General features: G+C 43.0%; 1 long non-coding RNA gene across 1 annotated transcript; it reads right to left on the bottom strand.

Annotated features, from left to right (window-relative positions):
• Positions 1-15,033: 15,033 nt before the first annotated feature.
• LOC109323546 lies at positions 15,034-17,413 on the bottom strand. The gene is made up of 2 exons (XR_002104691.1): positions 16,716-17,413; positions 15,034-16,684 (listed from the first exon to the last, which is right to left on the bottom strand). It is a non-coding gene; the product is annotated as an uncharacterized LOC109323546 (long non-coding RNA).
• Positions 17,414-22,251: the final 4,838 nt, after the last annotated feature.

Below are 22,251 nucleotides of genomic sequence, written 5' to 3'. Positions count from 1 at the left end.
ATAGACCAGGCCTCAAAGAATGTTTAAAGCCACTATAGCCCCCATGTCTGCTTGGGCTGGACTGTTGTGTTAGGTCTCCTATATCTGTGTACGGAATCACACCCGATTTGAGATTCCAAGACTCAAGTGTGCACTGGTGCTGTTTCTTCTTCCATTAACTGCTGCTCCCCTCTCTCTTCCTGCTGCTTTCCCACCTCTGTAGTTGTTTCTAATGCAGGGGCAATAGTTGTCTCTCATACAGAATAGTAGTCTTCTGTAGAATCATAACCTCTGTGGATATACTGGTGTATATATTAAACTTCTGCCAGTGGGTTGCAGTCACATGATCGTTAAACATCCTTTATAATATTGTTAGGGAAGATTCAACTAAAATATCTGGTTAGAAAGATGCAAAAAACTGCCTGTGTCTTTGAAAATGTCTGGGGTTGTTTTGTTTTTTTGAAGTTGTCCATTAGTAGAGAAACTCTAAAAATTACCTAATTTGGCAGTTTTGGGATTTTATTGCTTTTTAATTCCAGTTCTTCAAAAGAAATGAGAGAAATAGAAATTGATTCATAAACCAGAACTAATCAGGGCAATCCTCGACTTCTTTGCGGTTTTCCATGTTTTCTGTAATTGCATGTGTTCTGGAATTTAATATTGAGTTGTTTGAACTTGTATAGCATCGTGTGGAAGTAGTTTTCTATTCTAAGCATTTTATTCCTGTGTGTTTGAAAGTCTAGGTCATTATAATTTCTTTTAAAAAAAAATGAAGTCTCCTTACATTTGAAGCCAATATTTTTAAATCCACTTCAGTCTGGCTTCTAAAATTGGATTCCCACTTTTGTCTGCCCACAGGTTGCTGCGCAAACTGGTTTTGTGCTTTTAAAATTCCTATGTACGTACACATTAGCATGTGTTTATACACTGTAAGAAGGTTTCCTATACCACTAAATTCTTGCACAAATGCATTTTCTACACACATACCAGAGTCCTTTGGAAATGCAAAACTATGATACTATCTCCACAAAAACTTGTAAACACAAAACTGAATGTGTTATTTAAATGACTGTTTCTGAAAATGTGACCTTTTAATGCTCAGTGCAGACTGCTTACAGACTGCCTTTTCTGAAAAATCACATAATAAAGAGAGATGTGGAAATCTATAGCTATAATATACATTATCTCATGTGGGGTGGATTAAGAAGCCACTCTTATAGGCTAGGGACAGAAGTTACACATAAACTGGTTTAAGGGATTATAAACTGGTTTAAACCTGTAACAGAACAGAAGTTCAGTGCTTATAAACTAGTTTCAAAATGGCTGAAACTGATTTAAGAGAAACCTGGTTGAGTGTAGTATCAGATTTAACTGATTTAGGTCAAACCGTTTTATGAAACTTTTGTCCCAGACCCCTTCCTGGTTCAAGTTAAATCAGAGTCCCCCAGCATCGCAGCATTTTGCAGCTCTGGGCTGGGCTGTCTGCTCCAGAGAGCAGGGCTTGCTCTGCCCCTCTGCTTCCTAGACTGAGCAGTGAGGGCTGACTCACTGCACCCCCTCCCAAGCAAAACCAGGCTGGGGTCTGGGTGCCAGGAAGCAGGGTTAAACTTCCCTTCCCCTGAGTATGGAGCTGCCCTGCTTACTTAGTGCTGGCTGCATCTGTGGCCTGCTAATCCCAGAGGCACCTGGAAGCAGGAAGAGGAAGTGATGAGCAACCCTGCAGAGTCCTACTGCTGTGATTGTAGACTACAAATCCCAGAGACCCTGGGGGCAGCAGGAAGAAGTGAACATACAGCCCACACTGGCTATGTGCCAGAGAACTGTGATCTAGTGCTCCCTGGCTTCTGGCTTGAGCCACTGCAGGTAAGTGGCTGCATTTCTGAATCAAAAGTTAACATCTGTTCATTTGCTTATTGGTTCAGTCTTTGCAGCTTAGACTAACCTGCAAAGACTGAATCAGTTTAGCCTTAGTCTTTTTGATAGTCTGTACTTTGTCATAAGGACCATGTTACATATTGCACTTTGAGCTGCTCAAATACTGATTGATGTTAGTGTTAGCTGAAGTTTGGAGCAGTTGCACCTTAAGGCCAAAACCCTTCTTTGACTGTTCCCCACCTTCACAGCTGTGACTTTCCACTAGAGGGCAGGTGAGCGAAGACAGGCTTCTATCCCTGCCCTAGGTGGGTAGGTATGAGAGATGGGTTGCAGGGGAGGCAGAAACATGAATCTTTGAGGTTGAGAGTTAATAGGATAGGGGTGGATAATGGAATGGGATGTGAAAAGGAAATAGGGGTGGGGGAAGAAGGGTGAAATTAAGGAAGTTGGCTAAAAGGATAAAATTAAAAGAAAAATTTAAAAAGAAATAAAGAGAAAGTTAATTAAAAAAGATCTTATGGTTTAATAAATTGGGATTTGGGATTGAGGTCTGGGGGATACTGGTTGTGCTTCCTGGGGTGGCTGGAAGGTGGGAGTGGTAAGGGAAGGTGCTTTTAGGGGAGCTACTACCCTTGATCTGGGAAGAAAGCCCCGGCACATTTGGCAATGTGTAAGGGGTGCATGCAGGTGCATGTGCACCCCCTGAGACTGGCAGTTCACCCCCTGAGAGAAGCACTGCTGATGCTGCCAGAGGCACCTGGGGACAGTTGCTGCTTGCCACCCCCCCTCAACACCGATACCGCTGGTGGCATCTGTGGGCGGTCGCCGATCACCACTGGCCGCTGCCAACACTGCTGGCAGCAACTGCAGGTGGTGCTTGCTGCCATCTGTGGGCAGTTTCCGTGCCTCCCCAGCCTGTGGGAGCACACATCAGTCATGCCCCAGCTCATGGGGACTCCATCTAACCCCATACCTTGTTCCCAGCCACCATCCCCCCTAAACCCACTCTCAAGGCCTGTCTGTGCCGCATGACCTGGCTAACTGGCATGTGCTCTGCAGGCTGTTTGTCCTGCAGGAAGGAGGAGGAGTTGGCTTGGTGCCAGAACCGGCCTCTTGGCAGTAGAGTTCAGGGGGTGGAAAGTTTGTCCACATAAAACAGGAGGGCGAGAAAGGGGAAACTGCATCCTGGGATGCTTGAGGACCACAACTCATTTGTGGGAAGTGACCACACATTAATGGAACATGAGCTGGGTAACAGATCAGAGAGAAACTTGCCCTGGAGTGGCATAACTTTAAGCATCCTAAAGTATTCTTAAAACTAGTTTCAGGTGTTAATGTGGGGGACAGCCCAGGGGTTAAGAGCTCCAGGAGCCACCAAAAAGTAATGTGTAACAAGGCTCTAACTCAGCCAGTATGTTTAATTGACTTAACCTCTCTGAATTAAATCTTTCCCAGTGCAGAAGGCACTGCAGTCTATGTACTATTTAAGCCAAATGAAAATCTTAAGTGGAACTGAAGGTATGTGTAAGTCTTGTGCCAGCCTGCTGCACTAGGGTGAAATTCTCTTTTTGTGGATAAAGATCATATAGGTGAACCTAATGTTGTGATGTAATGAGAGTGGTGACAAAGAATGGCACAGAACCTATGAGGTAAAGCGAAGACAAAGAAAAGTTTTCTTAAGAAACATAGAAGGAGAATTAATACCAGACTTCTCTAGAGCTAAAGAAAGTTTCACTGGACTTCTCTAATTTGAAAGGGGATAGAGAAATGAAAATTAATTGTTCACTTGAGAAAAGAGTGCAGAAAGTGTCTTGAAATGAACCATTTAAAATGCCTTCTTTCAATTATTAATGGACTGAAATATTATGTCTCAAAATTTTTTCCATATATTCATTAATTATGCGTGGGCTCTTGACTCTTAAACATTTATATCTTTAAATGAAATGTCAAGGTTTCTCTAGAGCCCTTTGGGGTTTTATTTTTTTAATTTATGCTTTAAAAAAGAACTTTGAATGTTAAACTTCTTGCTGCTTCTTTCTTACCTTCCTGTGTAGTAAATAAAAATAGCACCAATGCCTCTGAATTCAGTGCTGGAGAAATTCCAACTATATCTATATATCAAGCTGGCATGTTTTCAAAAATTTCTTTTTTGTTTACTACATGATGTAGGTTCTCCTGAAAAATGGCATAAATTTCAAGCATCCAGTGTCAGGCAAATTTGATGTAGAATTATATACAGTACATCAAGAAAATTTATGGTGCATGGGAGTAGTAAAGGGACTATCCATCAAAAGCACATAGACATGTGCATCCTTCCAAATATAATTCCTTTCCAGCTAAGCCAGGATTAAGTAAAGACGTTTTGAAACCACAATATGTTATTTTTAAAAGGTAGCTAGTGACTGTAATAGATTAAGACTAAACTTGGCTGAGACTGACCAAAGCCACAGAGAGCTTTGTTTGCTTTTATTTACGGTTAGGGGAAGATTGCAAAATTTGAGGGCCTTCAAAAATTTGAGGCCCCAAAACTTGCTTACTTGTTTTTACTTGCTTACTTGTCATAGGACGAGAGTTTTGAAAAATGTGAGTGTCCCTGTACATATTTGTATCCCTATCCTTGTCCCATAGCCCCACATGGGGCCAGTTTAAATATGCTGATGCTCCTGCAAGGTCCTAGGGTGCAGACAGAAGTGCAGCTCAGTTTAAGGGTTCCCCAGCTACAGCTGAAGGGTGGGGTGAGTATATTGGAGTCCCCCGCAATTTGGAGGTTGCAAAACCACCACACCAAACTTCCTCTGCTCCTTTTCCCCACTCTCATTCTGAAAACAGTGACAGGCTGGAAGGCAGCTCAGAGAGGAGTTAGAGAAGATGCTATGTTTTGAAACATCCTCATCTGACCCCTTGTGCAACGAGGGTTCAGATTTTCACCTATTCAGCTATTTTTAAGTGATCTGCAGCTGTGCGCTCATGTTTGCTCATGGATATACACTGTTTTCTGGGGCCAGATTGGGTGAAAATTATCACCTCTGGATGCACTTCTAATATAATCCAATTCTTAAAACATTCACTTGGGTTTGATCTGAAACCCAGTGAAATCACTTGAAACTAGTGGCACAACTAGAGTGGGGCTGTCCCAGGCACTGACTTTTATGGATGGAGGGGTGCAAAAACGTTCCCAGCCTGCCTGTTATTACAGTCATGAGATCACAATTGTGACTGCAGCAGCGGCAGCAACCGAAGTCACTCCTGCCTCTGTGTGTGGCACTATCATTACACCTGGGCTTGAAACACAAAGATTCTCATTGACTTTATTTGGGATTTGGAGTGGCCTCTCAGTTTTACTCCTGTTTATAAGATCAAATTCAATATCTGCCCTTCACTCTTCTCAAACTTTCTGTGCCGTGACATTTGAGTCTCTGAGTTTATTTCCACGGTGAAAGCACAAAGCTGAGAATGGGGAATGCATCACAAACCGGTGTTTGTGTGATGGGTTCTACGGGAAAATATTTATCTGGATAATTATTTTTTAATTTATTTTATATATTTTATAAATAATATATAAATGTTTATCCATATAAATAAATGTTTATCCATTTATTTTTGAACAGGAAAATCTATCTAATCCAGGGGCAGGCAAAGTCTGGCCCATGGGCTGAATTGGGCCCATGGGAGACTCCATTTCCCACCAGCCCCTGCCCATGTTGCTGCAGCCAGTTTCCAGTGAGACCCCAACAGCGGCAGGGCTATGACAGCATGGGGCTGGGGCTTCCATGGAGACTTGCTCTAGAAGCACTGGCAGGGTGCACAGCTGGGTTGGGAGCTGCTCCAGGGCTGGGATCTTGTGGCAGTAACAGCGTGGTCTGGAGCTGGTGCAGAACTGTGATCTGCTGCCCACATGCCCTGAGCAGGGGTGTACAGGCAGGGGATTGCAGCTCTGCCCTAGCTCTACACCATGTTGTCAGCACCGCAAGATGCCAGCCCCAGCTCCAGAGCAACTCCTTGCCTAGCCACATACCCTGCCAATGCTGCTGGGGCTGGTCTCCATGGAAACCCTGGCCCTGCTGCTTCTGGGGTCTCCATGGAAACTGGCCACAGTGATGTTTGCAGGGGCTGCTGGGAAATAGAGTCCAGCAACCAGCCAGATCCGCCATTTGGCCCACTCCTGATCTAATCTATCCAAGTCAGGAGTACTATGCATTATTAATTTTAATTGCTTTCCCATGTGCCTATCTTGAGCATTAAATACAATAAAAAGCAAAACTTATAGATAGCTGACTCAAATCTGAAGTGGCATCCAATCTGTTTACTTTCTACCAGTCACATAGGGCCTGGACACATGACACACTGATACTGATTACACTTTACCCCAGGATTCAGAGCAAACATATACAGCTATGCTGCGGTAGATCGAGTCAATTGTTCATCAGCTATTTCCAACTGTAATTCCAAACTATTTTCAAGAGTTCATCTTCCAGCTCATTTGAAACACAGCCCCCTGGGGTGACTCACAGTCCAAAACACTAAGATGATTTTGTTTAGATTTCTTAGAAGCTTGCTCAAGAGATGCCTGAAAGGCACCCTGCTGCTAACTGGGTCTCCTCCGTAATTATATTGGTTTTAATATGTTAAGACTATTGTTCTGTCACGCTAGACAGTCCAGCTCTAGCAGGACTTTCTCTAGAAGTAGAAGGGCACAGACAGAAGTGATGATTTTCGCCTGATCTGGCCACAGAAAGCGGCCATGATCAAATATAAGTGCACAGATGCAGACCGCTTAAAAATAACCGATTGTGTGAAAATCTGAACCCTTATTGCTTGAGTGTTCAGAGGAAGACATTTTAAAACAGAGCATCTTCTGTAACTTGTGTCTGTGCTGCCTGCCAGCCTGTCACTGTTTTCAGAATGGGAGGGGGGAAAGGGAGTGAAGGAAGTACAATTTGGGGTTTTCTTCAGCCCCTGCTAGAGAGTGAGGTGGGTGTATTTTAGCCCCCCCTGAGGTGGGGGCGGGGGCTCCAGTACACCCACCCTACCCTCCAGAGCCAGCTGGGGAACCCCTAGAACAAGCTCCCTCTGCTCCTCTCCCCTCGGGAACCAAGAGTGAACTTCTGTTTGTTCCAGGAGATGGTTGTAACTCAGGACGCTTCCTGCGAAGTGTTCTCAGTTACAGTGGGGAGCTCACTTCTGTCTGCAACCTTAGCTAGACGGAGGTTAGATCAAAAATGGCCACCCAAACTAACTAACTCCAGTGTGGACCTTACACTTAGGTCCCTAATTTGGTGGACCTAAGCATGAACTCTGTAGTTCAGGAAATTTAGATTGGTTTAAAAATGGCTGACCCAATCTAAGTTATCCCTACCTCTGAGGTAGTGTAACTTAGATCAGGTCTGGTGAGACTGATCTAACTGAACTTCTGTACAATTCCCAGGACGACCCCAGGACTGGGAAAGCCCAGTTGCTGGACCCAGCCCCAGGTCTATGCCTTTCCTATACCTCTGCCCAGGCACCAGGCTACTTTTAGCTCTCCAGTCCATCCCTCCCCTAACAGACAACTCCCCTGGGGACCCTGCATCCCTCCCCAAACACCCCCAAAGACTCTGCTTGCCCCCCTGATCCTCCCTGCAGACTCTGATTGCCCCCACAAGCTCTCTGACCCCCCTCCATGGACTCCACTTGCCCCCGATCCTTCCAATCCTCCCACAGACTCTGCATGTCCCCGCAATGTCCCAAACTCCCTTATTAGCACCCCCATCCCAATTTACCTTAGATTGGGTGGCCATTTTTAGCTCAGTCTCCCCAAATGCCTGTATATATTTTAAGTCATCGCTGTCCCCCCACCAGTAAAGATGGGCCTGAGAATATTGTTAATAATTGCAGTTTAACCTGAAGTCAGCAAATATAGGTTCTGGCTCCATGGCTTCCCTTAAGCTTCAGACAATGTGGGTCTACTGGACTATACCCAGAATGAGAAAGTCAAAGAATTCTACCCCTGGTAGTCCGGTCTGACTTCAACGGTATCCCATAAGCAAATAGTCTTACAAGACACCATTCAGTTCAACATTTTTACCACCAGTCTCTAGAAAGGCAAAATTGAACTCTTTCTCTTCTATTTTCAAATGTGGTTTTAAGGTGCATAAAATTACTTTAAAAATAAACTAATATGTGAAAAAGGAACCAACATGCTCCCATGTCCTTTCTTTGCTAAAATGGATCAATCAAAATATCAGCATTTATTCAGTCACTTAGAACAAGAGATAGATTCTGTTCTACTTGGAAAAAGAATATTAAAAACAATAATTTTCTATGATGGGATGTCATGCAGTGACTTAAATGACAGTGCTTTTTAATAGAAGAGCACTATATAATAGAAGAGATATTTATACACAGTGTGCAACCACATGCTGGAATAGGTTTAAATTTAACTTAATTCATTTTTGTTCATATATGCAAACTCCATATTATGATAACTTTTGTCTCTTAAGGGAATGGAGTACTTCCAGCATTGGTTGTTCTGCTGATGCAGTGGATATCATTTTACCAGTAACAAGGGGAGAAAGTATATGCTTTAGTTGTATTTAATGTACTGTATTTCCAAGTACACTGAAAAAAGGTTTAATTACAGCAGCATGAAATATCAAGGCAAATATTTGAAAATAGAGATTCTCTCCTTTCTGCTAATGGAAGGGTAGTTTTGCCTAAACCTACATGCTTGCAGTAGAGAAAGAATTGTGAGAAACTTTTCTTCCCCTTTGCAAGCATGCACATAAATGAGTTATGACAATGTGAAACTAGATGGAAAGGAGAGGAGAAGTAGTACAGCATTAAATGTATCTAGCTTTCTGTCTTTCTACAAGTCCCTGGGAATGATTGGTGTAGTGGGAAGACATGCTTCATCTTTCCATAACTGGTTGCAGGGTCTTGTTGTGCTATGCTCCCTTAACCCAGTGTTCTGCGTAAGCATCGGGATAGATCTTTTACTGGTATAAATGGATGCTGTGATCATATCTATTAGGTGGGGATTGAGCTGATGACACCAAGATGTGGGGAGAGGTAGGCATGCTCAAAGGGAGAGAGAGGCTGCAATTAGATTTAGACATTACAGAAGTGTGTGGATGGTAATTAGGATGGGCTTCAATGTAGATAAATGCAGGGTGCTGCACCTGGGGAGAAGGAATCCACAGCATACATACAAGTGGGGAGCTCCTCCTTGAGAGCACAGAGGCGGAAAGGGATTTTGGAGTCATTATTGACTGCAAGATGAACATGAGCCGCCAATGCCAGACCACAGTCAGCAAGGTCAACCGCACCTCGCTCTGCATCCAAAGATGCATCTCAAGCCGGTCCAGAGCGGTGATAATCCCCCTCTACACTACATTGGTCCAGCCTCAATTGGATTACTGCGTCCAGTTCTGGGCACCGCACATTAAGAAGGATGTGGCCTGCCTTGAGAGGGTTCAGAGGAGGGCCACCTGCTTGGTTGGAGGGCAACAGGGAAGACCTTATGAGGAGAGGCTGAGGGACCTGAACCTGTTCAGCCTCAGCAAACGGAGGCTGAGGGGGGATTTGGTGGCTGCCTACAAACTCGTAAGGGGAGATCACCAGCAAATAGAAAGGGCCCTATTCCCCCTAGCAGCACCTGGGGTGACAAGGAACAATGGCCAGAAGCTGCTGGAGAATAGGTTCAGGTTAGAGATTAGGAGGCACTATTTCACTGGCTAGGATCTGGAACCAACTTCCTAGGGAAGTGGTCCTCGCTCCTACCTTAGGTAAATTCAAAAAGAGGTTGGATGCTCAAGCAGTAACTTATTGAAATGATCTCAGAATCACTGCTGTCTGGGGTTGTGTGATCCCAGCGTGTGCTCCGGCCAGTCAGAGGGTGGGAGGTGGGATTAGACTAGATGATCTTTTTAGGTCCCTTCTGACCCCTAACTACTACGAAACTATGATCTCATTGTGTTTGAGTCATAATTAACTCTGGAAGCTCTTTCAGTGAGCAGGGTGCTTCCAAATCAGGCTTCCAGTGGTTAGAGCCATGATAACTTAGACCCATAATCCATATTTTAGTGTTGGTAGATTGGTGGGTTCTATTCAGAAGGGATTTTGAACCAATCTAAATGGTGTCAATTTAAAATCTCACAAGGGGCTCATCTCATTTGTATCTCACATTTTATATAAGGATATCTTTTGAAGCTTGTTAAGGAGAAGAGTGTCTGAGTGACAATTTATTCAGTCTTTTTCCAGACACTTGAGGAAATAGACCAAGAATAAGGAATCAATAATTCTTAGCACCCCTTTGATAGTTTTCATTCTCAAAAGCAGGTCCATCAATTTTAGCTTATGAAGACTACTAGCACATTTGAAAGGCAAGTTAAGACTATCCTTATTTTTACAGATGGGGACTCTGAGGTAGACAGGCAAAGTGACTTGGCCTGGTCAAAGTGAATCAGTGGAGTAAAATGTAAGCAAAAAAGTTTACAGAAACTGAGTACTTCACAACCAGCTATAGCCCAAATGTGGAATGCAATGTGAGACGAAGATGCAAAATGGAGGACTTTCAAAAACTGTTTCTTCAGGGGCGGTAAGATGCAGTGGGATTCCTTCTTATAGTATAAATAACTTTCTATCAAATCTCAATCTCATCAGTCTTTGTTACTCAGGTAAATAATTTTCAACAATAGAAGTGAAGGGAATCCAATTTTTCTTGTGGTACATAGGAAATCTGAGACTGAAATGAGTGACCATCCCTGAAAGGAGGCAAGAGTTCAAGATCTTACAAACCAAAGACCTACTCTTGTAAGCAGATATGAATGGACAGTCCCATGCACCTATGCACAGTTTCCCTGACTTCACTGGGGCTCTGTAGGGACAAAGGGGCTGCCTGCAATGTAGGATCTAACTGAATGAACAAATCCACCAATGGGGTTAATAGACAATAAATATAAAAATAGAAGATGGAAGTAACAGACAATTTGAAAGATGGCTACATGAACTTTGTGTATGCAGCTTGCTGCTTATCTGACTGAAACAATGGTTTTGAATTTAACACACTGCATGAAGTTATGCAAAAACAGTGATACCAACTAGTCATGGGAGAACCTATTTGAATAAGTAACAAGCAATGCAAATTAACACCACCAAATCTTTGTAAATGCAAGCCATGTTCTGTGGTTTGGCTTTGTCAGTAGGGGTGATGAGGGGGTTGTGGATCTATGGAAAAAGGATTAAATCCAGTGAGATGCAAGCAAAATATGGAAGGAGGAAAAGGAATAACTGAAGTCTTACGCTGGATACTGTAGGACTGGGAGGGCTGTGGCCAAAGTTTGGAGCAGAGAAAGAATGAAGGATGTACTTAACGTACCTTAGGTATACTAGTGACATCAGTGGAGTGACTCCTGAATTACTCCAAGACCAAGGAGTCAAAATCAGCCCATAATTGAAGTTAAGAAAGGATGCTGAGCCTTGGATGGAAGAGTCAGAATTGAAATTCAGTGGAAATGAGAATAAACTACTGAGATACTATGTGTAAACACAGTGTGGGAACCAATGGTGTTACTAGGATGTTACTTGTAACACATCCTGTTGTCCCACCTGTATAAAGCCCAGCATTCTTTGAGGGGAGACAGCTGATTAGGGGAACAAATATTTTCACTTGGTGGTTTGTTGTGAATGGTTGCACTGTAGTGGGAGTGTTGATTTAAAGGATTATTTGCAGCTGTAAAGATTTTAACTGAGCTCAAGCAGTAACGTATTGAAATGATCTCAGAATCACTTTTCCATCTGCTAGAACTCCATGGAAACGTTATGTAGCTTTCTTTGTATCCCATGTAAGCTGAACACAGAATAGTTCTCCATTTAACAGGTAATATTAACTGCTGTTCTCTTTTAACCTTAGAAGCTTTTTCTTGCCTGGTAATCTGCAACCCTCCAAAAATTCCATATTAACAAACATTGCATAAAGTATTGCAGAGCAACGGCAAAGAAATGACTAGCATTAGATTTTAGAAACTATAATCTTAATCTCAAACTTGCCATTTTGTTCATCTTCCACTATGTTACATTTTCTGGCTAGAAATAGACTCAGACTAAATCCCCATATCCTAACACTCACAAACTGTATGGGTACACATCTGACCTTTTCAGTTCATAACAATATAGCTCTAAAGATGGCAACCAGGTACTCAGGATCATAAGATTAGAAGGACCTCCTGGATCATCAAATCCAGTTCCTTACATTTGCCGGCAACTGGGTTATATAAGCACTTGTATACATTTATGGACACCCACTTTGAAACTTGCTAAGGAACTTGCTCCCATTAGAGAACTGTTCCAGAAACTCAAGAAACTCACTTGTCTGATGGCTAAAATCACCTTCTAAGGGTTTGAATGACTTGCTATGGCCTGTTGACAATACTTCTATTAATGCAACCAGTATGTCACTAGCTTTCACAGCAAGGGCACACTGCTGGCTTATATTCTGCTTATTGTCCACTGTAACCCCCAGGTCCTTTTCTGCAGAGCTGCTGCTTAGCCAGTCAGTCCCCAGCCTCTCCATGGGATTGTTACATCCTAAGTGCAGGACTTTGCACTTGTCCTTATTTAACCTCATGAGCTTTCTTCTGGTCCAATTCTCCAAAGTGTCAAGGTCTCTCTGAATCCTAGCCCTACCCTCCATTGTATCTACTACTCCCCACAGCTTGGTGTCCTCTCCAACCTTGCTGAGAGTGAACTCCATCTCACTTTCCAGGTGGTTGATGAAAATACTGAACAAAACCAGCCACATGACCAACCTCTAGAGTGCTCCATTTGATACTGGCTGCCAAATAGACATTGAATCATTGATAACTACCCTCTGAACCTGATGATTATCTATCTGATATTATCTGTCACCTTAAACACATCTCCCTGTCCGCATGTTTACCCCAATGTATTTAGTAAGCAATGTTATCCCATGTCAGCTGCCACCATTTTCCATTATAAACTTATGTTTTCAAGTATCATAGACATTTCTTTTATTTTAATCATTTAGCTGAAATTTTTCATGCTGCATATCTGCCTAGTAGGCAAAATGTTTTGTAAAGTTTCAACTAAAACTGAGAATTTCTAAGAATGGTGGGGGGGTGCCCATGTTTAAAAACAATAATTAAAAATATTTTATTGAAAAACTTTAATATCTTTGCACTTCTGGGAAGGAACTTGAAATATAAAGATAGCCCAAAATTAGATTATTTGGATTTTCAATGCCTGTTCAGTGTTGAATACCTAGATTATAGTTTAGGTGTACAAGGTTACAAATTGGATCCAAAACTAAAAGGAAAGCCTCCACAATCTCACTGTCATAAGTAATCCTCACTTACTGAATTCACTGGGGCTACTTCTGTGAGTAGGGGTTGGAAGAGACTGGAAACTTGAGAGAGTAATCAGTTTGGGCCCAAACTCAACAGAAGTTATTTTCATAACATTGAGTGTTAGCTTCGACTTATCTTAGACTTGAAACCCTGCCAAAACCTAATCCAAAAATGAATCTGAACATTGCCTCATAGGCTTATCTTCAGTGAAAATAAAGCACAGTGATTTTGTTAACATGTAACAAAAGGCAAGTTGTTATTTTTATGCCATTTATGGCATAGAAGTACATGGGTGAGTAGTGACTATGAGAGCTCTGAGCTCAGAAACAACTACTTAGCAATGCAGAAATCAAAAGCCAAACAATTTGTGAAGCAGATATAGTATATACTGCCCAAATATAACAGAATTTGCCTTGCTAATCTCAACATTCACGGTGTGCAAAATTTCTAAAAAATTAAAGGAAAAAAGGGACAAGGAAAGAGAGGCTGTTCAGTCAGAAAATTGGAACTGAAAATCTAGTTAACCTGAAGATAAATTTGCTTTGTCATTTCAATACACAGGGACCAATTCTTTATTTAGGCCAACTTTTATTTACTGAAAGGGGAATTTGACTTGAGTATATTCTACAGACATAGGCTGAATGATGAAATAACTTGCCAAAAGTGGTTGTTCCTATTGAGCTTCTAATATGATAGGGTATTTGTAGCTTTCTTCAAGACACAATAGGTTGATAACTTCCTCTGGTGTTAAACTCAGTCCCCTTTTACAACCTGGCTCTTATCGATGGTCACATTGGTATATTTTCCAGTCCAAATTGCATCAGATGTCATCTGAAAAGGTCTAAACAAGCTTTGTGAGAGATAGGATATTTTTAGCTATTAATTTTGGGGGGTTTTGTTTTAAATTGGGTTTTTTCAGGACATTCAGTAAAACTTACCTCTTTTCATAGACTTAATAGACATTAGGGCTGGAAGGGACCTTGGAAGATCATTGGGTCCAGCGCCCAGCCCCAGGGGCAGGAAGTCAGCTAGGGTCACAGGATCCCAGCAAGATAAACATCCAAATGTTTCTTAAAAGTGTCCAGAGTAGGTGCTTGCACCACCTCTGGAGGGAGTCTGTTCCAGGTCTTGGGGGCCTAGGCAGTAAATAAAAGTTTCCTTATGTCCAGCCTAAAACGGTCTTGGAGGAGTTTATGATCATTGGACCTTGTCATCCCTTGGGGCACTCTGATGATCCTGATGCACACCCCTTATATACTTATACCCCTATATACTTATGTAGCCTATGCCCCTTATATACTTATATACTTTTCCCAGGCTCTCCACTTGTGACATTGCTGACGAGTTGTGGGGTTAGATGACTGAGACACTTATGATCTGGGATGCTCAGCTGGGAAGTACTAGTGGGAACTGGGATGTCAAATATGAACATCTTTGTGATGGCATATGTGTGGGACAGGGAAGTGAAGATGTTTTGTGTGTGCTTTTGATCTACAGAACTGCACCATTTTTAATCTTTTGGTACAAATCCCAGAGCAGCACACTGGGGCTTCAACAACATACATAAAATAAGCAATATATATTATATACTTTAAGACTTGTATTTTTCCCCCAATTTGTTTGTCAATCCTTGAAGGGGAAAATTATGAAAATGAACTCTTCCGTCTTCTCTCAATTAAAGTCTGAAATCTCTGAGCTGCTCTCTTCCGTGATCGATTTGCTTCAGCTAAAAACCTCATTTATCATTCTCTCCAGCCTAACAGTTACTCAGAGGCTTAAATGCCATGGTGAAGGCATTCATTTTCCCCCCACAATGAATGTTTTAATATCAAGTAAGTGGTCCAAATAGATCTTGAGGCTTGTGATGAAAGGTAGAGAGGAAAGTAACATTATTTGTTTAAAGACTAGTGTTAACATTCCAGTGGCAAATACTATCTAAGGAAACATTTCTAAAACAAACATGTTAACCTTTGTTTGCCTTGGTTACTCTTTTTCTACAGACTTTTTTTCTCCTTTCTCTACTCAAAAAAAAAAAAGTGTTGAAGATTAGGAGTTCAAGTCGTAGGACATCTAGAAACTTATCCTGTGAATCAATGGGTACAAGTCTCTAGTACCTCTCAGAGAAGAAACTACAATTAATCTATTGTTCCTCCAGAAATACTTTGAAAATTCCTAAAAGAAAGAATTCCAGTGAGACAAATACAAATATCTGATTGAAAGGGATTTAGAGCTTTGTCAGGAATCAAGAAAATACTTGATAGAAAGAGATTTTCCTTGAAACAGTAAAATCAGGAGTGCAATCTATCCATCATCCTTTTGCATAAACTAATATAACTTGGGAATATTTTAATAAACGTCTTTTCCTCATTTAGTAATCACATTCTTCTCAGCATTGTACAAAGTAAGGCTGAGCTCAGGGATAGCTCCTGAGGCAGACAGCTGATAATTTAAGGGCCTCTTGTTTCCACTGAAATTAATAACACAACTCATATTAATCTCCCAAGGAAATATTATTTGGTCATCAAAAAACAGGCAAAACATTACAGACACATGTTCCTCTACATGCCCCAAAACAGCTTTTGCCTGTAGACAAGTCAGGATAGCTTTGGCTTTTCAAACCTCAAGTTGGGAGTTGTACATATTATGAGACATTTTAAAAGGTAAAAGCCAGTGATTTCCAAGTAACTAGATGATGATAGAGGCAAAACACACTGAACAGTGCAATGGAAACTTGTTCACCTTCCAAAGCCCTGAACTTTAAAAATCAGCTTGCTGGTCTTTTGTAACACTTTCTAAAATTCTTCACTTGAGATCTGCCCAAATGTAAAAGAATTCAGATGAAAATTAAGCTTTGAGAAAGTGAGATTACCTATTGAGTAGTAGTGAATGAGACTTACAGGTTGAACTCTGGAGTTCCACGTAGGCTTTTAATACTTCATACACAGAGCTGCCTGTCAACAAATGGTACCAAGTCAACAAAGAAAGGTGGGTTCAGTCTCAGAAAGTGGGAATGGCCTCCTTCATGCCATTGGGTCAGGAAAAGACCAGCATGACCTCAAAGAATGGGTGGCAGTGTCTATAGCAGGGGTGGCCAACCTGCAGCACATGTGCCACAAGGCACAGCCTCTGTGGGTGGCACAAAGAAGACCCAGGAGGGAACAGGGAACACAGGGGCAGATAGGGCTGGGAGCAGAAAGCAGAGCAGGCATGGGAGGAGGATGGGAGTGGCACTCAGGAGGGGTGTGGGGCTAATTTGCAGTACACTTACCAAAAATGTTGGCTTGATTGGTCTATAGAGTGCAACTAAGGCATTAAGCAGACTTTTGCTGCAGCTTCTGCCTTTAGGGCCTTAAAGTAAACTTAAACTTAGGACTGTACAACTCTAGCAGCACTCTTCCTGCCATCAATACTCTCTGGGTATGCTATTCTGTCTTATACATGTTTTTACAGTGCATAGTGGCCCTCTGTCACAGGGAACTGACACCTCCCTGTATCAACTGGGTAATCTGTCTTGGCCACTTCAATTCTACCTCTATAAGTTTCCACCCATATTGTGCTATGGATTAAATGTTATAAAACAGTCCATTGTTTCTTGGATAGGCCTTAGTCCTGCATTCTCCCTGGATATAACTGTTATGCATCCACACCTACGTCCTGGTCACGTTTTGATTGTAATACCTAGTACAAATACCACTCATCAGGAATAGGTTTCTGCCTCCTGACCTGCCCAGATGAGACAGTGAGCAGCATTGCTGACAGCATCCTGAAGAAGACTGCCCACAAGACGATAGTGAGGCAGCCCACTGGATGTGACCTGGCCATCTTCCTGAGTGGCTTGCTGGAAGGAGTTCGGCTGAGACAGCAGGGACTTCACCTTGCTGTGGAAATGAACCTGCAATGCTATCCCTGCCTCAGAAAGGGCAACAGGACTTGGACCAAGGAGCATGAGGAGCTGGGAATCTTGCTGCTCCTGGCTCCCAATGCAAGTCACATCACCGTAACCCCCCACAAGAGGACCATCCTGGAGCGGTTCTTGAAGGATGGCACCTGAGTGAAATATGCCAGTGACCTGAGGGTGAAACTTGACCAGGGCAGGGCTTTGAGCTCACCTCAACGTGGGATGCAAGCAATTCATGCTCAGTGGGAGCTGCACACAGTTCAGGGATTGGTGCTTCTGCCACTGTGCCCGCCTCAACTGCCTGCCTCTCAACAGCGCCTTCTGGGATAGGATTCACAAAAGGAGGTGCCGATGCTGTAGCTCTAAGGCACAGACTCTCTCCCATGTACTGTGTGCCTGCAAGCCCCATGCCAGAGCAGGGCAGTTGCACCACAACACTGTCCAGGACCAACTGGCCAAGGCCACATCCCAGCCTTAGCAGGGACTGTGTCCATATTGGACTGTGTCCAATATCAACCATATTGTCCCAGGCTGTGAGAGCTCGCTGCACCTGGACATACATCATTGCGACCAATGAGAACAACAAGCACATTGTGATGGTAAATGTTACCATTTTGTTCAAAAAATGGCAGCAAGCTTTTGTGGAGGCCTGAAAATGGAAGTGAAAGAAGTACCAGTTGCTGAAGGACACCTCGAGGAGCCAGGGATATGATGTGATGGTTAAGGCACTGATTGTCAGGGCCCTTAGAGTATGTGACCTCAGCAATAAGAGTGTCTTGCATGTCTGCCAGATATCCTGCCACTACAGCAAGCTAATGTGGTGCCTCCTGGTCTGACACCATCTGATGGTAGAGGGACATCTATGTAGAACACATCATGGGACAGCACCAGTACATGGACCCCACCAGTCTGCTGGCTGGAAGTGATGCAGAGATCACCTGACCACTCCCCCCAAACTGCCTCAAAGGACTTTTAATTCTGAACTCTCCCCCACCCCTGCAATTGTATCCCGCATGTTGTTATTTGTAACTGTATGTGTTTCTCAAACCATCTCCATATTACAATGTGATACTGTTGTGTGGGGTCTCCTGTATATTCCCTGCTTTGCATGTATCATGTCCCCTCACTCCCTTTCCACCCCTCCCACTCCTGGGCTTATTTGGCTGCATGTTTCATATACAATTTAGTTGCATACTCATCCCTACCCCCATTCTCTACTGTGTAGCTCCCCTACTCGGGCCTTTCTGTATTTCCTTAAGCTTTGAACTTTGTCTTCTGAATTTTAACATTTTCTAATAAATTACGTTTTTGTCACCAAGGGAAGGGTGTCTCGGCTGCCTCTAGCCCTCTCAGCGTCGGTCTAGTATTGCAGTACCCCCAGGCCCTTTGCTAGTTTCCTACAGAGGGGATACCTGCCTGTATCAACTGAGTAATCTGTGGGGCCCTCTCGGTGCTCGCCTAGAATTGCAGTATCTCCAGGAACGGAGCCATTTCTCCCTGGAGGGTGGACCCATTTTTTTAGGGGCCCAAAAAAAAAAGCTTGCCAGCAGTATGTTTATCCAATATGGACCATGTGTTTTAGTCATGCTCAGTGTGGGTTGCATGTAATCAACTTCATGATTGGTTTTCACTACTGAGCTCATGCTGCTTTTGGCAGCAGTTTAATGATAGACAATGTATTTAATGAAGTTTCCTTGTATGTGAACGTAAGACAAGGAGCTTTTTCCCCCCATGCTGATGCAGTGAGGGGGAGGGAGGGGGCAGGACCTCATCTTATAGTTGAGTAAATATAGTATCTAGGAGCTTAATTCTTATCTAGCTTTTGACTTGAGCAATCCAATTAGTTAATAGAATTAGACATGGAGAAAATCAAAGCAAAATTTCGTTCTAAATATCTAAATACTTAGGCCTCCTGGATTTGATTTTTCCTGCTATTTGGGACTTCTGAGAAACATTCCCCCAACCCCACAAAAAAAAAACCCTAACCCCCACTCCCTAAAATATTACCAAGGTCCGTGTCTCCTATTCCTTCTATCACTGACAGTATAAACTTAGTCACTGCTATTATGAATAAGCCCATCATGACATGTCTGATTTTCATATATGCTTTCATGTGTCATTAGACCCATTGTTTCCCTGAACCTTCATTTGATCTATCAGGGAAATGCATCTTGAAGTATGTCTTGTCCTCAGCCTTTTAAGTGCTGGCTGAAGCTCTAATATACCTGCTTTATGTGGAGGAGAGATGTCTATCTGCTTTGTCAGTATTTCCTCTGCTGTCACAGTGTACCAATAGACAGCTTTGGGCAACAATACTTATTTTGTTTCCAGCCCTCTCTGCATTTTGTCTTCCCAAGGCAGGTATTTCCTCAGGGAAGGGCCATGCCACAGCTGACAGAGATCATCTTTCTGTCCTCTGGACATTTTCTCATGCTTTGCTGCCCCTCCCCTAATTCAGATCTGTAGATGGGAAAAAGGGATGATTTCAAATCTCTGGCTAACAAAGAGTCTAGTCAGAAGGGCTGTTTCATCCAGAACTGAAGAGGAATTTGCATTCAAAGCATAGATAATACTATGTGAATGATGGCAAATGTATGGTCTTGCCTATACCAGTCTTATTTCCCCATAAAATTTTCCAGAATTGCTATCACTAGTAGAAGCAACACAAGGGTCCATGACGTTGACCCAGCACAAATAGGGTCCACCATTCCAGCCGCTATTTAGATGTTAATTAAGACCGTCTCTGAAGGACTGAGCAAACCAGATTCTCTAGGCAGGTATGGAAAACAAGGAAATAGTTGCATACAAAAACTTATATTGTGCTAAAAAGTTAAAAATCTATATGAAAATTCAGGGTTCTATTTTCTGAACTAGAAGAACAGAATAAAATCTCTGCATGTTCTGTTCATTGTATTATTATGGATTATTCGCTGTTTTTTTTTTTACTGAAACTTTTTTGGTTTGCCATAGTTATTCACATGAAACCAAACCCTATTTGCACTTGAGTGATTTGAATGAATAAAATAATATATACAGAGAGTATGGGCAGAAATATTCGGACTCTTAGTGGATGTGAATTCTTCATGATGTAGTTGGTACAATTCATCCTAAACCTTATTTTTCAACATGTAAAGAGTATAGACTAATCCTGGTCTCTTAAAGAAAAGTCTTTTAATTTTAGATGATTTTCAGCCTCCTAATTTTCGCTTTTCTCAAGCATTAAGCAGGGAAGAGGAACTGCCATATTAGTTTACTACATTGCCAGCAAAGAGGAAGCAATACTTAAATCTCATCAATGGATCCCACCAAACCCTACCCCTTCAGGTCAAGCAGTCCGCCCACCACCATCACTGCTGTCTTGTCTAAATTCACCTTCAGTTGGTTCACCTACTCCAATCCTCAACTCTATCCAGGCACTGGGAAAGAACTGAGATTGTGGGGCTAGATCAGAGAAAGAGAGCTAGAACTGGGTGTCATCAGCAGATTGATAACACCTCACTCCAAATCTCTGCATGAGCTCATCCAGTGGCCTCATATACACATTGAGCAGGAAAGGGAACAATATGTAGCCTAGGGGGGACCTGGGGATCCCACAGGAAAGATCCCAAGGGGATGATGAAAACTCATCCATCACCACCCTCCGAGACTTCCCGCCTAGGACAGAGTGGAACCAATTTTAGATAGGTCCCTGAATGCCCACCGGGTCCTGTAAATGCTTTATCAGCAACTCATAGTCACCTGTAACAAAGGCCACTGAAGGTCTAGTAAGATCAACAGGGCATGGTTTCTCCTATCGATTTCTAAGCCAGGACTGTTGACACAGGCCACGAGTGCAGTCTCCATGAAAGTCAGACTGACAAAAGTCCAGGAATCCCATAACATCCAGCGGTGCTTGGAGCTGTCAGGTGACCACTTATTCAGTGACCTTCCTCAGAAAGGGGAGGCTGGAAATAGGGTGATAGCTGGCTAGGGAGTCAACATCAAGAAACAGCTGCTTGACTAGAGATTAGACAATCACAGACTTAAGAACATATAGCCCCAGTCCTCCTAGAGGGAGGCGCTGAAAACCCTACCAACAATGCTTCCAGTCTGCCTGTTTTTAACAAGACAGGGTGGGGTAGGGATCCAGTATATATCTGGCTGTCCATACTCCCCCTGCACACACCTCTGACACCAGTACAACAGCAAATGAAATGGATTCATAAAAGCTGGAGAAAAACAAGATTCCCCAACCCCAAACTGACTGTGCAGCAATAATGGTCATCTCCAAGTTGTGCCAGATACAGGCTATTTTGTGTACAAAGTGAGTAGCAAACTCATCACAGTGGACTGTAAGAGAGTGGAGAATTGGTTCTGAGGTCTGGCTAGGGAAGACTGGGAAGCAGAGCCGTCCCTAGGGGTGTGCAGGGCCCGGGGCATATCAGCTTGTGTGGGGCTTGTGGGGAGGGGAGTGGTGACCATGGCAGCATCAGCGGTGGTGGGGGGTGATGACCACCCACAGAAGCTGGCGGTGGTGGCGGGACCTGTATGGCACTGTCTGTGGGCCCCCCCAAAGCACAGGGCCCGATTCACCTCCCCCACCTCCCCGGAGCGGCCCTGCTGGGAAGAGTGCTTTGGTGGAGTACCAGGGACACTCTCATGCTAGAAATCATGTAGAATTAAGCCAGAGGAGAACTCCAGATAGCTTTTGCTAACAGCATGTTTAGTGAGCTGGGGGATGAGAGGGAAAAGGGTAATGGAATGATAGTTGAAGAGGCTAATCATGTCAGCTTTCTAGTGCAGAAATAAGACCTAAGTAAAACCCAGTGTGTTAATGGGTAACCAACCATTGTACGATATACACATTCTGCATAATTATTTTCCTGGCTGTGATTTCTTTAAATGAAACAAATGTGCCAAGTTTACATGCTGCCACATAGCTACTGACACCTTAAAAGAAATTCTGGTGCTTTCTCTCTGCTTCTCTTTGATGCGCCATCCTTTTTTATGTCTCCCATGTCTCAGTTATCTCATCCTCACACACACTTCACTCTGGGAATCCTTCTCTGGAGTCTTGTTTTCTTTGGGCTGGAGGCCTTTTTAGGCTTAGGCAGGCATGGGAGACTAAGTTCCTCATTCTTACCCATAAAACAGTGACAACAAGCATCTGTTCCATTA

Source organism: Crocodylus porosus, unplaced genomic scaffold (genome assembly GCF_001723895.1).
Source record: "Crocodylus porosus isolate Cpor-Errol unplaced genomic scaffold, CroPor_comp1, whole genome shotgun sequence".
Lineage (NCBI taxonomy): Eukaryota > Metazoa > Chordata > Crocodylia > Crocodylidae > Crocodylus > Crocodylus porosus.
The sequence above is the reverse complement of the archived record's forward strand: the minus strand, read 5'-3'. Positions and strand labels throughout refer to the sequence as shown.